The 19,247-nt window shown below is 49.8% G+C and overlaps 1 pseudogene; it reads right to left on the minus strand.

Annotated features, from left to right (window-relative positions):
- The window catches only part of LOC134433347 (serine/threonine-protein kinase pim-1-like), a 78,674-nt pseudogene that overhangs the window by 50,338 nt on the left and 9,089 nt on the right, over window positions 1-19,247 (minus strand).

The following is a 19,247-nucleotide window of genomic DNA, read 5'->3' on the forward strand; positions in this document are numbered from 1 at the left end:
ACCGTGACCAACCTGGAAGGCATCAAGCGGGGGAATCATTGAGTGATGATTCGGATGCAGATGATAAGAGTGATCACTCTGATGATTCCTCCGCAAGTGGACACTGAAGAGTGTTCATATTTTCTTTATCATATTGTTCATTTTCTTTTTTTTTCTTTTTTAAAGGAAAACAGTGAGATGTTGCCCTGTTTTTTTAAGATTTTCTAAGCCTTCTGATGTTGACATTCTTGTAGTGAACTTTCTCACACACTTTCTGTAAATAACTCATTGTTTTGCATTCCTTTCTGGAGGAGACAGTTGATGGACTGTTGGTTTGTCCAGTGTCATTGGAGAGGTGTCACTGTCACCCTCCAATCCACTGTCGCTTTTGGAAAGCTGTAAATGTTGGAGTCAGAAAATAAACTTCCCCTTTTTTCTTCACCTTGAGAACAACGATGTGAGCTTGTGTTCTTTTGTGTCTTATAGTGACACTCCTGGGCCAGCGACTCCCTCTGAGTGGGGCCTGTCCCAGCCGGGAACTCTCCCGTTTGCTGCACTCGGGGATCCTGAACAACAACACAGAGTCTGGGCTGATCCCCCCACTCCTCCAGGCTCAACCCCTCACCCCCTGGGGAGATGCCAAAGGATCCTCAGTGAGCATTCCCTGTCCTCAGGGGAATTTCTCACAGGTGCCTTGCACTGACTCTTTGTGTCTGTGTGCACACAGGAGTGCCTGTGCTGGGGAAATGTGGCAGAAATGCTGCTCTCTGAGGGGTTGGAGTGCCTTGGATAGCTGAGTCAGTCAGGTGTGTAGGTAAGGTAAGTCACAAGGTCTAAGTAAAGTTAAATGCTGCTAAACAGTATTTAACTTAAATTATAACCTATGACTTAGCAATTTAAAAGAGGACTAACACTTAACAATATTTAACTTAGCTTATAACTTATATTAAACTTAAAAACTTAGCAAAAAAACAACTCTTAGCAGCATTTAACTTCACTTAGACACTTGACAGCCTCATGGAACCAAGGGGCCATTGTGACACTGAGGGGACTCATGAAATCATGGAGATCATTATGACACTATGAGGCCCCATGGAATAGGCAAAGCATTGTGACACTGCAGGGCCTCATGGAAGCAGTGAGACCATTGTGACCCTGGGGGTCCCCATAAACCAAGAGCACCATTGTGATACTGTGGGGCCTTTTGAAACCAAACGTCCTTTGTGACACTGCAGGGCTGCATGGAACCAAAGGTCCATTGTGACATTGCAGGGCCTCGTGTCATCAGTGGTCCATTGTGACACTGGGCCACCAAAGGAGACCTTGTGACACTGCAGGGCTTCACGGAACCTCGAGGCCATGGTGACATTGTGGAACTCCATTGAACCAAGGGTTCATTGTGACACTGCAGGCCTGCATGGAACCAAAGCTCCAGGGTGACACAGAGTGGCCTCCTGTCATCAATGGTCCATTGTGACACAGTGGAACCAAAGAGACCATTGTGACACTGCAAATCCCCAGGGTCCAAAGGTCCATTGTGACATTGCAGAGCTCATGGAAAAGAGGAGTCACATGACATTGTGGGACCTGGGGAACCACGGAGATCATTGTGACACTGCAAGGGCTGATGGAATCAGTGGGACCATTGTGACACTGTGGGGCCTTCTGGAACCTAGGAGCCATTGTGACACTTTGGACTCCATTGAACCAAGGGTCTATTGTGACACTGCAGGTCTTCTTGTAATCAAGGGACCATTGTGACACTGCTGGACCCCATAGAAACAGGTCACCATTATGGCACTGTGGGGCCTCATAGATCCAAGGCACCATTGTGACAGTGTGGGGCCCCATAAAACCAAAGGAACAAAGAACAGATCTGGTTGGTTTGGCCTCCCAGGGGCCACCTGACTGGTCCAGCTGACCCTGGCATTTTGAGGATCTCTTCTCATCTGCTGCTGAAGTACGGGGACTCCATGCTTTCCTTCCTATGGAAAAGAACTCTCCTTCTCCTACAGGAACCCATGGTCAGATTTGGGATTTCTCCTCCGAATTTCCTTATATCCAGAGATTGTTCCCGTAGGAATATTGCAATACAAATCTGGCTGCAGTGGTTTCACAAGGCTCACTTCCCATCTGTCCTCAAAACACTGGGGAAATCTCTGCGCTTTCCTTGCTCTGGGAAAGGAATGTCCTGCTTCTCCAGGTGTCCATGGCCAAGATTGTTTTGTCACCTCCAAAATTCCCTAAATCCAAAGACTGCTCCCAGACAAAATCTGCCTTTCCTTTCAAGTCTGGCTGGCCTTGGCCTTGTGAGGCTCTCACTTGCCTTCCAAACACTGGGGCTCTGTGCTTTCCTTCCTATGGAAAAGAACTGCCGTTCTCTTTCAGGCGCCCATGGCCAGAATTGGGGTTCCACCTCCAACATTGCCTTTTGTGCCAGACTGGAGGAGATTTTTGGCTCAAAACATTTCATGTGTGAGGGAGGAAGGGGCAGATCCAGCCTTGCCCAGCCCTGTAAGCCCAGCCCAGCCCTGCCCTGGAACCCCAATCCCCCCAGAGCCTCTATCCCAGCCCAGCAGTGGCTGCCAGTCCCTGGCACAGCACAGGCAATGCTCCACAGCCACCTCTGCAGCCCCCAGCCCAGCTCCTGAGGGACCAAATGAGCCCAAGGCCCACCTGGGGGAAGGGCCCAGCAAGACCAAGGGGTATTGGTGGCTGACCACAAGGCAAGCACACATCTTGACCCTACCTCCCCTTGGAATTTCCACCTGAACAGGGCTGGAATCCAGGAGTTGGTAGCTCTGTGTGTGCTCCCCTGGATCTTTTTTGTCTTTCTCTCTTTCTGTGTCTTCTTCTGTTTCTGTGCTCCTGCAAATTTTGATTAATATTAAATGGAAGTGGCTTAGAATTTGTGTAGTTGAATGGCTCAAGTCAATGCTTTGAGAAGTTTTTTATGTTGACTGAATGTCTGTTGTGATTTGAGATGAGAAGAATTTTAAAAAGTAAAACTTTTCGTGTAAGTGACAATCTGTTAAACCACTAAGATACTGAACATGTCTCTGTGAAACACAAATGTTAAAGATGAAAAAGTCCAGGAACCTCCTCTTTCTTTTCCAGTCAACAAAGAAGCAGCAAGCCCTGGCCCTGGCCCCCATCTCAACCAAACCAAACCAAACCAAACCAAACCAAACCAAACCAAACTAAACCCAACCCAACCCAACCAAACCAAGCAGCCCTGCCGTGGGCTGAGCCCCTTATCCCCTCCCCAGGCTGCCCCTCTCCACATTGGCACCATTCTAACCAAACCCAACCCCAACAACTACCCAACAGGAAAACAAGAGGCTACAAAACCCCAACCAGAACAAAGCAAGACACAGCTATTGAAATCTTACCAAGTACCCTCCCCCCAACACAACTAAAAAAAAAAACCTCTACAACCTACAACCCATACAAAATAACCTTACAACTAAAAACTTAAACATAAAAAAAGCCAAAACCAACCATAAAACCAATCCTAACACAACCCAACGACAACTTCCACCACAAGTTACCGGCAGGTCAGGTGTTAGTCCTTTCAGTGCTTCAATCCTCCTTCAAGTAAAAGAAAAAAAACCCAACAAAATACATGCATATTAAAAAAAAAAACAATAAAAAAACATCCAAGTCAGTAATGAAGAAATTAAATCCCAAATAAAAAAGGGGAAAAAATACCTTAATCATAAAACTAAAATCCTTTTATAAACTATAAAGAAAAACAACTTTTTTTTATAGTACAAAAAACCATTAAAAAAATTAATATCAAACAGAAACCTGCATGCTAAAATTAAACAAATGTTAAAATAGCAGTATTTTCATAGTACATTTAAACAGGGGAAAAAAAAAAAAAGTAATCCAGTATCCCCAAGAGAAGATCTCTATTTGCAGAGATAAAAATAATTTAAAAATAAAAAATAAAAACTTTTACACTTAAAGAACTCATCGTTAAAAAAATACCCCATAAGTCAACATGGCTCATCTATAAGCTGTAAAAAGGCTTGTAGCAACAAAAACTTCACAATAAAAGAGTTCCTCAGACAAATGTTATCCATGTCAGAATTAAGAATCAAAAAAAAAAAATTTCTTCTTGTAAAAAAATCTTTATAACATTTACAAGAAAAACTTCTCTCCCAAAGTAAATTTAAAAAAGACTATTCTAGAAATAGGAAATACCTAGAAATTTTAAGTTTACTTTACATTGGCAGTAAAAAGAAAACTTTAAAAAGAAAAAACAGTGTTCTAAAGAATTTATTTTCATTTTTACTACTTTTTTCTTTTTGAATTTACTTTTAATAAAAATTTCTTGATAGCCTTTTAAAATGTTAGGCCTACATTGCCTTTCTCCTAATCCTATCTCACAACAAAATTAATACATAAATAACAAACTGACACTAAAACCCATTACACTCTTCAATGCATTAATTAAGAAATCTCAAGATTAGAAAAATGTTAAATTAACCAAACCAAAACCACTACAATGTCATAATAAACCATTTGCCAATTTTTATCTCATTGTCTAAAGTTCTCAGTAAAGACTGTTTTTTTGTTTTGAGCCCCTGAGAACCCTGTTGGTATTTCTCCAGTGAGTTTAACTCAGAGGAGACAAACAATTGTAATTCCTCTAAAATGTCTCTTTGAGTGAGCTTTTTGGGGGGAGTCAGGGCTTGTGTGTCCTGCTTGGCACAGCCCAGGCAGGGCTTTCCCAGCCACATTCCACACTCCATTTCCCAGCTGGAGCCCCTGGTGCCTCTGAGTTGTGCTGCCCCAGCCCCAGGGACGCTCTCCTTGTCTGCCCATTCCCCCACGGTGCCTGGGCAGGGATGGCCTCAGTGGGGGCTGCTGACATCCTCAGCAACTTGGAGGCTGCTGCTGAATTTTCCTGCTGCAGAGGCTTGTTCAGCCTTCAGCTCTTGAGTGCAGGAATTCAGTGTCCCAGGGCTCATTAACATTCAGAACACCTTAACAAGCCAAGCCTCTGGGAATAATCTGATCTCAGTTTTCAAACCATTTGTGGTTAATTCAACAGATCTCAGTAGTATATCCAAACTAAATGCAATATATTTTAAAATGAGTGACAAAACATATTTTATGGTCTTGTAATTTTTTTTCCTGTTCATTCATTAAAATGTGCAATCTCCAATTGACACTGACTCCAAGTACTGCTCCAGAGGCTTGTTCACCCTTCAGCTCTTTAGTGTAGGAATTCAGTGTCCCAGGGCTCATTACCATTCAGAACACCTTAACAAGCCAAGCCTCTGGGGACAATTTTATTTCAGTTTCCAAATCTTGTGTGGTTAACAAAGAAAGATTTCATAAGTGCATTCAACTGAATATATTCTATTTAAAAAGACAGCGAGAAAACATTTTTTAGGTCTTATTTAGGTTTTTTTTTTTCCCCTGTTAATAGCAATCTCCAATTGACTTTGAATCCAAGTACCTCCTCATGTAGTTGAAACAGATATGAAAATCAAGACTGTGACGTTTTTCACAGGGGTTCTTGGATGAGGGAAGAGATGAGGATCTGACTCTATGTTTCAGAAGGCTTGATTTATTATATTATGATATATAATTCATTAAAACTATATAAAATAATGGCAGAAAATGTTTCATCAGAAGGCTTAGGTAAGAAGAGAAAAGAAAGAAATTATAACAAAGGTTTCTGGCTCGAGCTCCGTGTCCAAGCCAGCAGGGCTGTGATTGGCCATTAATTACACACAACTACATGAGACTAATCAGAGATCTACATGTTGCCTTCCACAGCAGCAGATAATCATTGTTTACATTTGGTTCCTGAGGTCTCTCAGCTTCTGAGGAGGAAAAATCCTAAAGAAAGGATTTTTTCATAAAAGTTCTCTGCGACATAAGACACTTCATGGCTGACAATCAATCAGACTCTGTCCCTACACCCACCCCACCATTTCCCCCATCCCAGCCCTGGCACTCAGAGCAGCCTTGTGCCAATCTGAGCTCCCTCCAGCCCAGGCTGCACCTGCAGCTTTCAGCTCCTTGGCTCCAGCTCCCACCTGCTTTCCTTGGAGAAGGAGCTGCCCGAGACACAGAGGGATGTTCATTTCTTGTCAGCCAACAAAGCCAAGGGAAGGCACAGCTCCATCATATGCCAAAATCATTCCTCTGCAAGGTATTAAATCCACTTTGCACAGCAGACATCTCAGAGCAATGGAAAACACCTTCTGTGCCCAGCACAGATCCCAACAGATCCTCCCGTGCAAACCCTCCCTGCCCCAATTCTGCCCAGATTCACTGTTTGCACACACTAGTCACACACTGAAGTCAGGAGCTCCCTCAATACCCAGAGGGTGGAAAAGTGAGAAAAGAGATGAAGAGCTCTCCTGCACAGAGCCAAGGTCCAAGTGCCCCTGCACTGGGAGCCACAGCTCATCAGGTTCGTGTCCTTTGGGCTCAGGGACTGGTGACTCTCAGAGGCACAGAAAGGTTTCGTGCCAACAAACACAAATTGAATATTTGAACAGTTTAATAACCATCACAGCTCTTACCTCAGCTCTCTGGAATGTCCCAGCAGCATCTGACATGTCCACCATCCCCATCAGATTTTAATGCAGGAACAGTTTTAGACATAGATATAAGAAAAGGTAATTCTGTGATAGATATAAAGACAATTACGATGTCGCCTTACGTGATATTTATTTAAATTTCAGAAAGTTTGGGCAACTCCCTGAAGCTCAAAGCATGAAACCAGTCAGTTATGAGGCACTTGAATGACCACAGAGCATCAGGTGGAGGAAATCTGGGACCAGTGGCAAGAAGAAATATCCAGTTGGTCTGGTGAAGAGATGTCCTTAGACATGGCCATTTAACCAAGAGAGATGGAAGCACTTGATGAAAAAGAGATGGATTAAATAATAGACTAATTATTGGTGACACAAGTAGATGGGAAGATCAGTATTTCTTCTCCTGCCATCAGTACGCTTCCAGGAAATCCCCGTTTCTGGTGGGAAAAGGTTGCCATTCCTTAAGAGTATTCAAATTGCACAGATAATCAATATTTGCTTGTATATTATGGAACTAACAGGTATTAAAACCTGAGCCCCTTTCCAGGCAGACATCAGTTGTGTGCCCGTGAAAAGGCAGGGCCACTTGTGCCCTGAGGTGCCCAGCTTCGATTGGATCACTCCGAGAGCACCTGAGGGAGAGCAGAGCACCTTGCAAGCTACAGGTCCCTGACAGCCCCGCAGGGCTCCTATCCCATCAACATCTGCTCTGCTCCAGTCTGAAACAGGGCCCAGCATGGTGCCGGGATCATCAGAGAGCTGAGGTGTGTGCTGGAAATCAATGTCCTCTCCATCCCGCAGCAGCACTGCATTTCCCTCCTGCAGCCTTGGTCTCCAGCACAGCCATGGAGGCTCTTTGGGCTTGGGACTGTTGCTGCAGCCCCCAGGGCAGCTGAGCTCTGCCTTTGGCACAGTCAGGCCTGGCCAGCACAGGCCATGCTCAGCAATTGCTTGTGTGTGCCTGGCCTTGCTGTCAGCCCCGGCAGCGGCTGCGTGGCCCCTTTGTGGCCCTGTGCTGGCCCAGCCATGGTGGCCCAGCCCCTGTGCAGGCCCAGCCCAGGCCAGGAGCATTGCGGCTGGGAACAGCCCCTGTGCCGTGGTGCCCACAGCAGCCTTGGGGCTCTGTGCCCCATGGCCTCCCTGCTGGGCAGCCTCTGCCAGCTCCTGCAGAGCCCCTGGCACCTGTGGGGCTGCACAGACAGCCCTGCCCCGGGCTCTGCCGGCCTCTGGGCCAGCAGAGAGGCAGCCAGGGCTGGCCATGGCCAGGAACAGGCCCTGAGCCCCGCAGAAGGATGGAGCTGGGCCACAGCCAAACTCAGCCCAGGCCAAAGCTGGGCTCAGCAGCCAGGGCTGCCAATGCATGGGCACAGAGGCTGGTGCTGGCAAATGTCCTGCGCCCCCTCCCTGCTCTGTTCATGCCACCAAGAGCACAGAGCAGCCTCCTCTCTGGGCCACTTGCCTGTTTGCAATGCCTTGCACAGGTGCTGGCCCTGCCCCACAAGGCCTGGCCTGAGTCCTGCCCCTGCACGCTCAGCCAGGCTGAGATGGACACTGATGGTTTCTGGGCCAGACTCTCTGAGCCAAGCCCAGCTCCCTGCAAGCTCTGCCAGCTGCCCTGAGCTCTGGGCAGCACCAAGGGCCTCTCCCCAGCCCAGCCCAGGCGGCTCTGGCCCCACAGCTCTGCTCAGGCCAGGCTGCTCTGGGCACTGCCCCACGGCCTCAGCCCCTGGCAAGGGCACAGCAGCAGCTGCAGCTGCCACAGGACTCAGCCCCAGCCATGGGGGAAGGTGTTTGGCCAAGGCCAAAGGAGGCTCCCTGGCTGCCCTGCTCCCCTTGGGCTGAGGTGCTGAGGGCTCTGCAGCCCCTGCTGCCATCCCATCTGCCCAGGACAGAACACGAGCCACTGCCTTGGGGCCCTCAAGAGCTGCTCCTGCCGCAGGCCCAGGGCCCATGCCAAAGCTGGGCCTGCAAAAAAGCTGTTCCCATTTCTGTTCATTTCTGCCCTGATGGGGATGGATTCTCAGCCACTTGGAGGTTGATGATGAATTTTATTTCTCCAGAGGCCTCTTTTTTCTTGAGGTCTTCCGTTCAGAAATTCAATGTAAAAGGCTAATAAATATTTCTTCCTAACACAGCTGAACAAGAAAAGCCCTTGGGAATAATCTAAGTTTTCATGTGTTCTTTGGTTAATTAGACAGATTTCAGAAGTCTATTTAATGTGAATATACTGTATTTAAAGCAATGCAGAGAGAATTGTTTTTTCCTGTTTTCTTATTTTGTTCATAGATTGATATCAGCAATGTCCAATTGATATTAATCCCCAGCACCTCTTCATGCAGTCTGAACAGATATGAAAATCCAGACCCTTCATGGCTGACAATCAATCACACTTTGTCTCTATCTCCTCCTCACCATTTCCCTCATCCAATCCCTGGCACTCAGAGCAGCTGAGGAATGGAGTCACATCCAGGGGTGTCCCCAGGGCTCAGAACTGGGGCTAGGTCAGTTCAATCTCTTTATTGCTGATCTGGATGAGGCCATCGAGAGTATCCTCAGCCAGTTCCCAGGTGAGCCCAAGCTGGGTGGGAGTGTGGCTGCGCTGGAGGGCAGGAAGCTCTGCAGAGGGATCTGGACAGGATGGAGCCATGGGCCCAGGACAACTGGATGAGGTTCACCACAGCCAAGGGCCGGGTCCTACCCTGGGCTTACAACCACCCCAAATCCCTGGCCCTACCCTGCCCCTGATCCCCACAGCCTGTCCTGTTTCCTTCATCCCTGCATTGCCAGGGACTTTGTGGGATAAGGGAGCTCTGCTCTGGCTATGGAGGGAGGTCCAAGTGCTACCACTAGAGTGGGAACCACAACTCATCACGTTTGTGTCTTTTGGGGGCTGTGGAACTGGTGACACTCAGAGGCACAGAAAATTTCTCTTCATGGCAAACAGGCCCCAGTTGAACAGGACACCATTTCCAACAGGAAACCAATCACAATCCTCCCTGAGATATGTGCAACGTCCCAGCAGCATCTGATGAGTCCACCATTCACAGGTGATTTCCATACTAAAATTAATTTCTGACAAAAGAACAATTAAGTTTTTGTATCAGCATGCTCATCCTGGAGTGGGTGCAAAACAGCTCCAAAAATTCCTGATTTGCCAAGCTGTCAGTGGTGGATGGAGATGGGAGGTAAGGCTGCTTTTGGTGTTGAGGAAATGCTAAAAAAAGCTGACTCATTTCATCTCCTCATGCCCTGGCTCATCTCTCCTCTTTCCCCTTCCACCCATTGGCTTTTGTCTCCCACCAGCCCCCTGTGAAGAGCCTGGCTCTGTGTTCTCCATCCCCTCCTCGCTGGCACTGCCAGGCTGGGATGAGGAGCCCCTCAGCCTTCCCTGCTCTGGGCTGGACAAGCCCATCTCCCACAGCCTCTGCTCACAGCCCAAGGGCTCCAGCCCCACCTTGGAGGCCCTTCCCAGACCCTGCTCCAGCTGCCAGACATCTTTCCTAGCTTGGGGAACCCAACCCAGGCCACAGTGACCTGGATAATCCCTGTCCTTGATGTCCTGGTCACACAGCCCTGGCCCCTTGTCCCCTGTCAGGCTCTGGGGTGTATCCTGTGGAACATCCTTTGGTGGAGGCTGTGGCTCCAGGTGGGCCGGGGGGATCCCGGGGGACAGGGACCCTGCTGGGCATGAACAGCATTGGACTTGTTGGGAGAAACTGTGAGGGGGAGCTGGGGCAGAGTGACCAACCCAGTGACCTGACACAGCCCTGCTGGGATGTCACACAGCCCCTCTGGGATGTCACAGCCTGCTCTGTGATGTCACAGCCCATTCTCCAATGTCACACAGCTGATCTCTGATGGCTGGTCACAGCTGGTCACAGCCAACTCTGTGATATCACAGTCTGCTCTGTGATGTCAGACCTCTGCCCTCTGATGTGACAGATGGCTCTGTGATGTCACAGGGGCAGTATATGATGTCATAGCTGCTCAAACACCTCAAATAACCCGCTCTGTGATGTCAAAGCCCACTCTGTGACCTCATGTTACCAGATGATAAATTGTCTCCACCAGGTGAGCTGACACCTGGAGCTTGTTCTCCAAAACCCCAGGCCTGTGGAAACCACACAATGCCCATTGTGTGAGAAGGGGAACTGGAAGTTCAGCAGCCTCAGTGTCCTGCCAGCTCAGCCAGGCCCGCTGGAACATTGGGGTCCACGACCACCTGGGACCACCAGAGAGACCCCCCAGGACAGAAGAACACATGGGGAAGGGGAGGGGAAATATGTGAATGAATTTGGGGAAACCATTATCATATTTATGTTTAGTCTGGGAAAATCAATGAATATGTGTGCAATATACAGACTGTAAACAGAAACTTTCCTTTACTCAGCCTGAAGGGCTTTGGGAGGAGCTGTCCCCCGTGCATCCCCCTGAATAAATAATGCTGCTTTTTAATGCTGCATTGGTGTTAAGGAGTTTTCTATTTTACTAAGTTTTTGGTAACACTCCCACTGCCAAGGAAAGTTCTGTCTGCTACTGTTCACAAACAGAGAAGGGCTGGTGGCAGATGTGGTGCTCAGAGGTTGCCTGGGGCACAGTGACCATGAAATAATTAAGTTTTCAATGTTTTGGGAAAGAAGGAGGGGCAGCAACAAAATTTCTACAGGGGAATTAGGAAGGGAAGACTTTGGGCTGTTTAGGATGCTGATTTTGGGAGTACCAAATTAGGTCCTGATTTTTTGAAGGAAAACATCCCTTAAAAACAAAGGGGTCCAGGAAGGATGGACACATTTCAAGGAAGTAATCTTAAGGGGAAGGAGCAGCCTGTCCCAGTGTGGCAAAAGACGAGCTAGTGAGGAAAATGACTGGCCTGGCTGGCCGTGGAGATTTTGTGGGAGCTCAAGGGTAACAAGAGGTGCATCAACTTTGGACAGAAGGTTAAGCAGCTTAGGAAATGTTTAAGGATGTTGTGAAGTCGTGCAGAAAAAAAGTCAAGAGGTGAAAGCTCTAATAGAGTTTAACCTGACCATTTCTGTGAAAAAAAAATAGACAATGTTTCCACAATTAAATTAATAGCAAAACATGGGGTAAGGAAAACCTCTACTCTTTATTGGATTCAGTAGGGTATATAGACACTAAAGATAAGGAGAAGGCAGAGCTACTTAACATCTTGTTTCTCTCAATTTTCGATATTAGGGCAGGCTGTCATCAGGACAAGTGCTCTGATGAGCTGGTAGATGGGCACAGGGAGCAGAACAGCCCCTGTAATCCAGGAGGAAGCAGTTGATGACCTGCTGAGCCACTCAGATGCTCACAGGTGTCTCTGGGTGCAGATGGGATCCATCCCAGGGAGATGAGGGAGCTGTGGATGAGCTCCCCAAGCTGCACTCCATCATTTACCATCAGTGCTGGCTCAGCAGGGAGGGCCCAGAGGACTGGAGGTGCCAATGTGAGCCTATCGCCAAGAAGGGCTGGAAGGAGGATCTGGGGAACTCCAGGCCTGTCAGCCTGACCTGGGTGCCCAGAAAGGTTATGGAACAGATCACCCTGAGTGCCGTCACAGGGCACCCACAGGATGGCCGAGGGGTCAGAGCCAGCCAGCGTGGATTTCAATGTCTGCACTGATGATCTGCATGTGGGGACTGAGTCCAGCATCAGCAAATTTGCAGATGACACCAAGCTGGGTGTGAGTGTGGATCTGCTGGAGGGTAGGAGGGCTCTGCACAGGGCCCTGGACAGGCTGGATCCAGGAACCAAATCCAACAAGGTGAGGTTTAACAAGTCCAAGTGCTGGGTCCTGCACTTTGGCCACAACAACCCCTGCAGTGCTACAGGCTGGGGACAGAGTGGCTGGACAGCAGCCAGGCAGAAAGGGACCTGCAGGGACTGATGGACAGCAGGCTGGACATGAGGCAGCAGTGTGCCCAGGGGGCCAAGAAGGCCAAAGGCTCCTGGCCTGGATCAGGAATGGTGTGGCCAGCAGGAGCAGGGCAGGGATTGTTCCCCTGTGCTCAGCACTGCTTGGGCAGCACCTCGAGTGCTGTGTCCAGTCGTGGGCCACCCAATTTAGGAAGGACATGGAGGGGCTGGAGCGTGTCCAGAGAAGGGCAAAAAGGCTGGGGAGGGGTCTGGAACACAAGCTACCAACTCCTGTGAAGAGCAGCTGAGGGACCTGCAGTTGTTTATCCTGGAGAAGAGGAGGCTCAGGGGAGACAAGGCGGTGTCAGGGCACAGGTTGGACTTGATGATCTCCAAGGTCTTTCCCAACCTTTGCTGATTCTGTGATTCTCTGAAACCACCCTTGGAGCAGTTGCAGGAGGAGCCCTGGGCCTCCTCTTCAGGAGCTCCAGCAGCCCAGGTCCCTCAGCTTCTCCTGCCAGCCCCAAAGCCCATCCTGTCAGTCCAGAGGAGCCTCTGCAGCTCCTCCTCACTGCCCAAAACAGGGAGCCCCAGAGCCAGACACAGCAGCCCAGATGTGCCCCCCTGGCTTGGGGTGCTGCTGGCAAGGGAGCAGCACCAGACACTGCAGGAGCCTGCAGACAATTCCTGCAGCACTTGTAGGATGATCCTGCTGCCCAAGGGACGTTCCCATGGTGCCAAGTCAGGAACTTCAATAGGGAGTGGGGCCAGAGAGGAAAGGGCAAACAGAGATGGGCTGTTTGCAGGGGAGGGAACAGGGGTGGAAAATAAGAAGAAATGTGTAGCAGGAAGCGTAAAGAAAGCAAAGAGTAAAGAAAGTAAAGGAAAGTGAAGCCAAGGAAATGCTCAGGGCAGTTTGGAGGTGGCTGCCAGGCAGCCCTGGCTCTGAGCAACAGCGTCTGCAGTGGGACAGGAAACTCCCAGCTGATGGGAACAAACTTTCTGGCTGAGTGCAGAGGCCAGGACAAAGCTGAGTGGTTTCCCTAGTGTCCCCCAGCCCTTGCTGGCCCCAGGGGCTGATGGCATTTGTTCTCCCTCAGGTTCATGTCACCACAGCAACAGCATGGGGGTGCTCCCCCTGCTGTGTGCAACGCAAACAGGGGCTGCTGAGCCAGTGCTGCCGTGTCTGTGCCTGCAAGGATGGGGCACCTGTGTGAGCTGGGGGAGAGGCCAGGGCTGCAGAGGGGGGATGTTGTTGGCAGCTCTATGAGGACGCTCTGGGACACCGCCCTGGGCTGTGCAGCGCACTGGGGATGGATCAGCCCCTGCTCTGCTGCTCCTTCCCGTGTGCCCCAGGGCCCTTGCAGAGCCCCAGCTGTTGCTGTCCCCAGCTGCCACGGCAACCCTCAGGAAAATGCGGTGCCAGGGCTGTTCCAGGTACAGTTGCAGTGACACTCGTTGGTGCCACCAGGTGCCATGGCAACGTCCACGGGGACCCGTTCCTTGGTTTGGTGCCATGGCAACCAATGCCTGGAGCCATTGTGATGGTTGGTGGCCATGAAAAGCTGCCCTGGGCCCTTGCTCAGGGCTGGTGTCAGTGCCCAGAGCCAGAGGGGATCCCTTGCTGGGGGCTGTGCCATGGCCACCTGCCCTGTGCCGCGCTGGCCGCTCGGGCACCAGGAACCAGCAGCCACCGGCACTGCCAGGGCCAAAGGCCAGGTCAGCCAGACAGAAAGGGGCGGGGCTGGGCACTGTTTCAATGGCAACCAGCACTGGGGGAGACACCTGGGTCACCTGGCCTGGCAGTTGCCATGGAAACCCCTGGCAGGGACTGAGGGCACAGCCCCTGGCACTGAGACCCTGCTGGGCCGGGTGCTGAGCACAGGGCTGGGCACGCAGAGATGGTTTTGTTCTTGCTGAGCTGCAGCACAGCCAAGGCCTGTCCTGCCCCTCGTCCAGCCACGCTGGGGAGGGGCTGGGGCTGCGGGGGAGCTGGGCAGGGGACACAGCCAGGACAGGGGACCCCAACTGAGCCCGGGCATAGCCCAGACCAGAGCACATCATGCTCAGGGTGTGAAGGGGGGAAGGGGGGAATTTTGGAGGGAGGGCTTTTGCCTTCTCAGGTAACACTTAGGCAAGAGGGGGCCCTGTTTCACCAGTGGGCAGGGTCACTACCAAAGACACGGACACCAACTTAAGGAATTGTGTCATTTATATCATGCATAGCTGCAGAGATTTACAAAAGGATAAGCTCAGCAAAGCACATCATCATTAGCAAAGAATTACAAAAGAAGCTCAGCAATCCATCATAATCCATCATTACATTTTCATGACCAATTCCTTGGTGAAACACTAGAGGTGTTTGTGGAGACAAAGATTGTGGCTGACAATCAAGGTACACCTTACAGATACCAGTAGTACTTTAGTGACACTGTTCTTCATTCTTTTTTTTCAATCACATTCCAGTTAGGAACAAGAATTCTGTTGTGCATGGAGCTGGCACCTTTTTAATTCCAGAATAATGCCCCCAGGTCCTTTGCTGTTCAGCTTTCCCATGCTGTCTGTGGCTAACAAGGCCTGGGGGGCCCTTTCCCCTCTGGCTGGAAGGGGCCGGGTCCCAGTCCCTGAGGGGCACCCAGGCTCCTGGATGGAATTCCTGTGCAAGTCCCTCAGTGTCACAGCAGCCTTCCCATGAAGCCCTGTGGATCAGAGCATGTTCCACAGGGGCCCTTGGGGCAAACAGGGAGATCTGGTCTGGCAGGATGTGTAAAACCATATCCTGGCAGATCTAATTGTTCTCACACAGAATCCCTGGCTGCAGGGACACATTCCCATTGTTCCTGCCCAGGGTTAAGGACTCAGTGTTGTCTTTCCCAGGAGCTGCTCCTTCAGCTGCCTTGGGAGGGCAATTTGGCCTCCGGACCCACACTCCGGCTCCATTATTGGGACTGCTGCATCCAAACCCTTTATCTCCACAAACGGTGGTGACTGGAGGTGGATCTCCTGTTTTCACAATTGTTCTTAAAATTGCAAAATCAATAATTGTGCTACCCTGTCATGGGGTTGAACAATCCAATCTTGTTTATTATTGTTTATAGAATTACTGTGATTTCTCCTGCATATTCTGCATCATTTCCTCCTGCCATGACAGGAACACTTCGCAAGGCCAAGCTCCAAGGGAGCAGTTATCAAAGCAAAGTGTCCTGGAGGAATCTGAATTCCTGTTTCAGTACTGATAGCTCTCATTTGCTTTGAATTTCTCCTCATTAATTCCAATGCATGAAGGCCCAGCCCTGCAGCCTCTGGGCTGGCCCTGTCAGGGGCCATCACAGCCAGAACAATTTCCCAGGCAGCCCAAGTCTCACTGCCCATGGCTGGATTTGCAAACTGGGGGCAGCCGTGCACAGCCAGGGGGTTCCATTTCCCCCGTGGGCCATTGTAAGGGCATGGAGCACATCTGGGAGATGGGTTCTCCATGGACAAAGGTTCTCATCTCCTCATTTTTCCAACTGCTCTTTTAACAACCCCTTCACCCTTTCAACCAATCCTGCAGCTTGTGCATAATCTGGTACATTAAAAACCCTGCAGGCTTAATCACTGTATTTTTCTCAGGAACAGACAAAGCACTCTGCATCACAGTATCAGCACACCCTGTAAAAATAGCCAATTTCATCTCTTTCTCCTTTTTCCGTTGTATACAATCTCAGAAAGTTGACCACTGACATTAGGTTCCTGGCCAATTCTGTTCTGTAGGGTATTTAGTGTTACATCCCTGAACAGCCAAAGATACCAAATTACTATTGTCAGCATTTCACATTATTATTGTCAATATTTCACATTATTCTTATTTTACATGTACATATTGATATAGAAATGTAGATATAGATATCTAGATATAGAAATATATATCTATAAAAATCTATAAATATAAACATGAAGGTCTTATTATCCTATAAATACGTATATACTTATTTATTATATTGATATTTCACTTGCACAAGTGCATCTGAGCTCAAGATTAAAACTTTCTTCTGTTGCTCCATGTGGGAGCATTCCAACAATAATTGCTCCTCCTGAAGGTGCTGTTTCCTATGTGCTCTCAGCAAATTCAGCTTTGTCTGCCCAAACCCACAAGGTCTTTTCCTTTTCCATGTGCAATTTTTGGATGCATTTGAAGCCATCCAGGGGTGCAGCTTCTTTTACCCAACTGCCCCACTGCTCCCACAGGGCTCCGACCTCAGCCCACTCCTGAGCCAGGGAACTCCAGGGAAGGGCTTCCCAGCTGGGAATTTCTGATGGCACTGATTCCTCACATTGACACTGAACAAGTGACATTTTGTTGGGATCTGGCCAGACTGGGCCAGTTTTGTTTTACCAGTGGGCAGGGTCAGCACCAAAGACACAGACTCCAACTGAAGGAATCAGTGTCATTCACTGCAGTTCAGAGCAGCAAAGAATCACAAAAGGAGCAGCTCAGCAATGCACCCAACAATCCCCATCACAGATTGCAGCAGTGATTAAGAAAGATCCAGCAGCATTTACCCTCAGCCTTTACCATCCCCCAGACCCACACAGCAGCTGGGGAAGCTGTCACAGCCAAGGGCTGCAGAGCCACTCCTGGGCACTGGGAATTCCTGCAGGTGCCTCCAGCCCCAGGTGAGGCTCCAGCCCCACTGGGAGAGGGCCCAGCTCTGACAGTGCTGAATGAACAAACTGACAGCACTGCTAGGGTGGCAACATCTGCTTTCATCCTCCTCTTGGGTCCCTCCCAAAGCCTGGCCAGGGCTCAAGGAGGAACCAAGGGAGCTGACTTAGACCATACAGCCTCAAATAAGGCCAGATGTCAGATTTCATGGCCTTGTCTGGCTTCTAAATACACAAAGGTCAAGACATGTTTCACTAATGAGTGGCTACATCTATTACAGGGCCTAATGACCATGCATATTTCATCAGGGAGCAGATACAAAGAGAACCTTTGCTTGGAAGGTTCATCCAGAGGCCACCTTTTGCTCAGGGCCTGCTGTCCAGGCCTCACTCAGGGCTGGTGTCCAGGCCTTGGCACTTCAGGGACGCGGTTTAGTGCTGGGCTTGGCACTGCTGGGTGAGTGTTTGCACTGGCTGAGCTCAGAGGGCTTTTCCAACAGAAAGGATTCTGTGATTCCATGATTATATCCACTGCATTCAGTAGGGGCTATTTTAGCAGAATTCCTTTGCTCCAAAAGCTCCCTCTTGCCCAGCTCCTGTGGCCTGAGGCTTCAGCTCCTTCAGTTCCTGGTGCTGAGCTGCTCATTCTGAACGAGTTGACTCGGAGAGAAGAACACAGTCCATGCAATTCCTTCTGGAACATGAAGAGGGGAGGCTGTGCAAACAGGAGCATTGTTTGCTGCGGCCTCCTCTCTGCCCTTCACGCCTTTCAGCACTTTGAACCAGCCAAGAGCTTTCTTCAAGAGTGCAATGGAGCAGCTGTTCGTGCTCCCAGGCCTGGCTCTCTCCAGTCTCTGCCCTTGCCTGGTTCTGTCCCTCGTGCTGTGCCCTCTGTTCCCCCACGGCTCGGTGGCTGCTGCCCAGGACTGTGGCACTGGCACAGATCCAGTGCTCCACAGCCTCCTTTCTGTGCCCTTGGAGCTGCCTGGGCACAGCAGCCTTTTCCATCTGGAAGCTCCCCATGGACAGGGAGTGCCCAGCTCCGTTCCTTGCACAGCCTCCAGGAGCCCAGAGCTGCCATCTCCAGTCCCTGCTGGCACTGGGGGCTCCCAGGTGCCTCAGGCTGCTGTGACACCGCTGCACACGGGAGGCAAGAGGGGCAGGGGCTGTGCTCAAAGTCAGCTCCATCTGCTGCTGCTGCTGCTGTGGGGTCATTTGTGCAGCCCTGGCCCAGAGTCAGGGATCAGATCCTGCCAGTCTCTTCCAGCCCTGGCTGCTCAGAGTTTGGGCCTTGGAGCCTCAGGTGGCCAAAGGCAGCTGCTGCTGGTGCCTCTGTGTGCCTGAGTTCGGCAGTGCTGCTCCATCAGTCTGTGCCCAGTAACGGGGAAAAGCCTCAGCCCTGCAGGTGCAGGAGCTGCCGGGCTCTGCCTGAGCAGCTCAGCCAGCAGAAGGGAGCTGCTGCTCCACACGGGAACCAGGAGCAAAGGACATTCCTTTGATAGGACATGTTTTCTATTGAAAGGAAGAAAAGGAAAAAGTAAGAAAAAACTGTATAAAATGTGAAAGATAAAAACAAAACCCAAGTGTGCAGTGAAAAATCTTCTCTAACTCTGAATTAAGAGGCAACTGATCTTTTGAAAGAGAACTCAGTTATTTACTTTGTAAATGTGCTGATGGCATGGATCTATCTTACTGACTTCAGCAGTCTTTTCAAAAAGTTTTTGGGGATTGTTTCCAATATTGTTACTTTAAATTGTGGTCGAGGCAACAGGAAATTGCTTTGTGCCCTTCCAGCTCCAAGCAGGACTGGGAATGGAAACTCTGTCAAAGCCCAAATCCTTTAGAAGATGACCTTCCTTCTCACCCTGAGAATGAGCTGCACATTCCTTTTGAAACTGTCAGGGATTTCTTAGAGTCACTAAGTCCCACTGACAGCTTTTTGCTCTGGTGTGGAAGTGCAGAAGGGCAATTCTCCATCCACCAGCTCCAGACTGCACTGCCTCAGGAGCACGGCCCACTCGCCAGCTTTGGCCCACTCGTGGCACTTCTAGAGGAGGAAGAAAGTGCAATTGCACAATTCCAACCAAAAAGGAATGAAGAGTGGGACAGACAAAACATCCTGTACAGATCCAGGCGTTCAGCTGGGACTGTGGAGAGTTTGGGTCCTTGTCAGTTGGATGTGTGTCCCCAGCTGCAATC

Source organism: Melospiza melodia, unplaced genomic scaffold (genome assembly GCF_035770615.1).
Source record: "Melospiza melodia melodia isolate bMelMel2 unplaced genomic scaffold, bMelMel2.pri scaffold_18, whole genome shotgun sequence".
NCBI classification, from domain to species: domain Eukaryota; kingdom Metazoa; phylum Chordata; class Aves; order Passeriformes; family Passerellidae; genus Melospiza; species Melospiza melodia.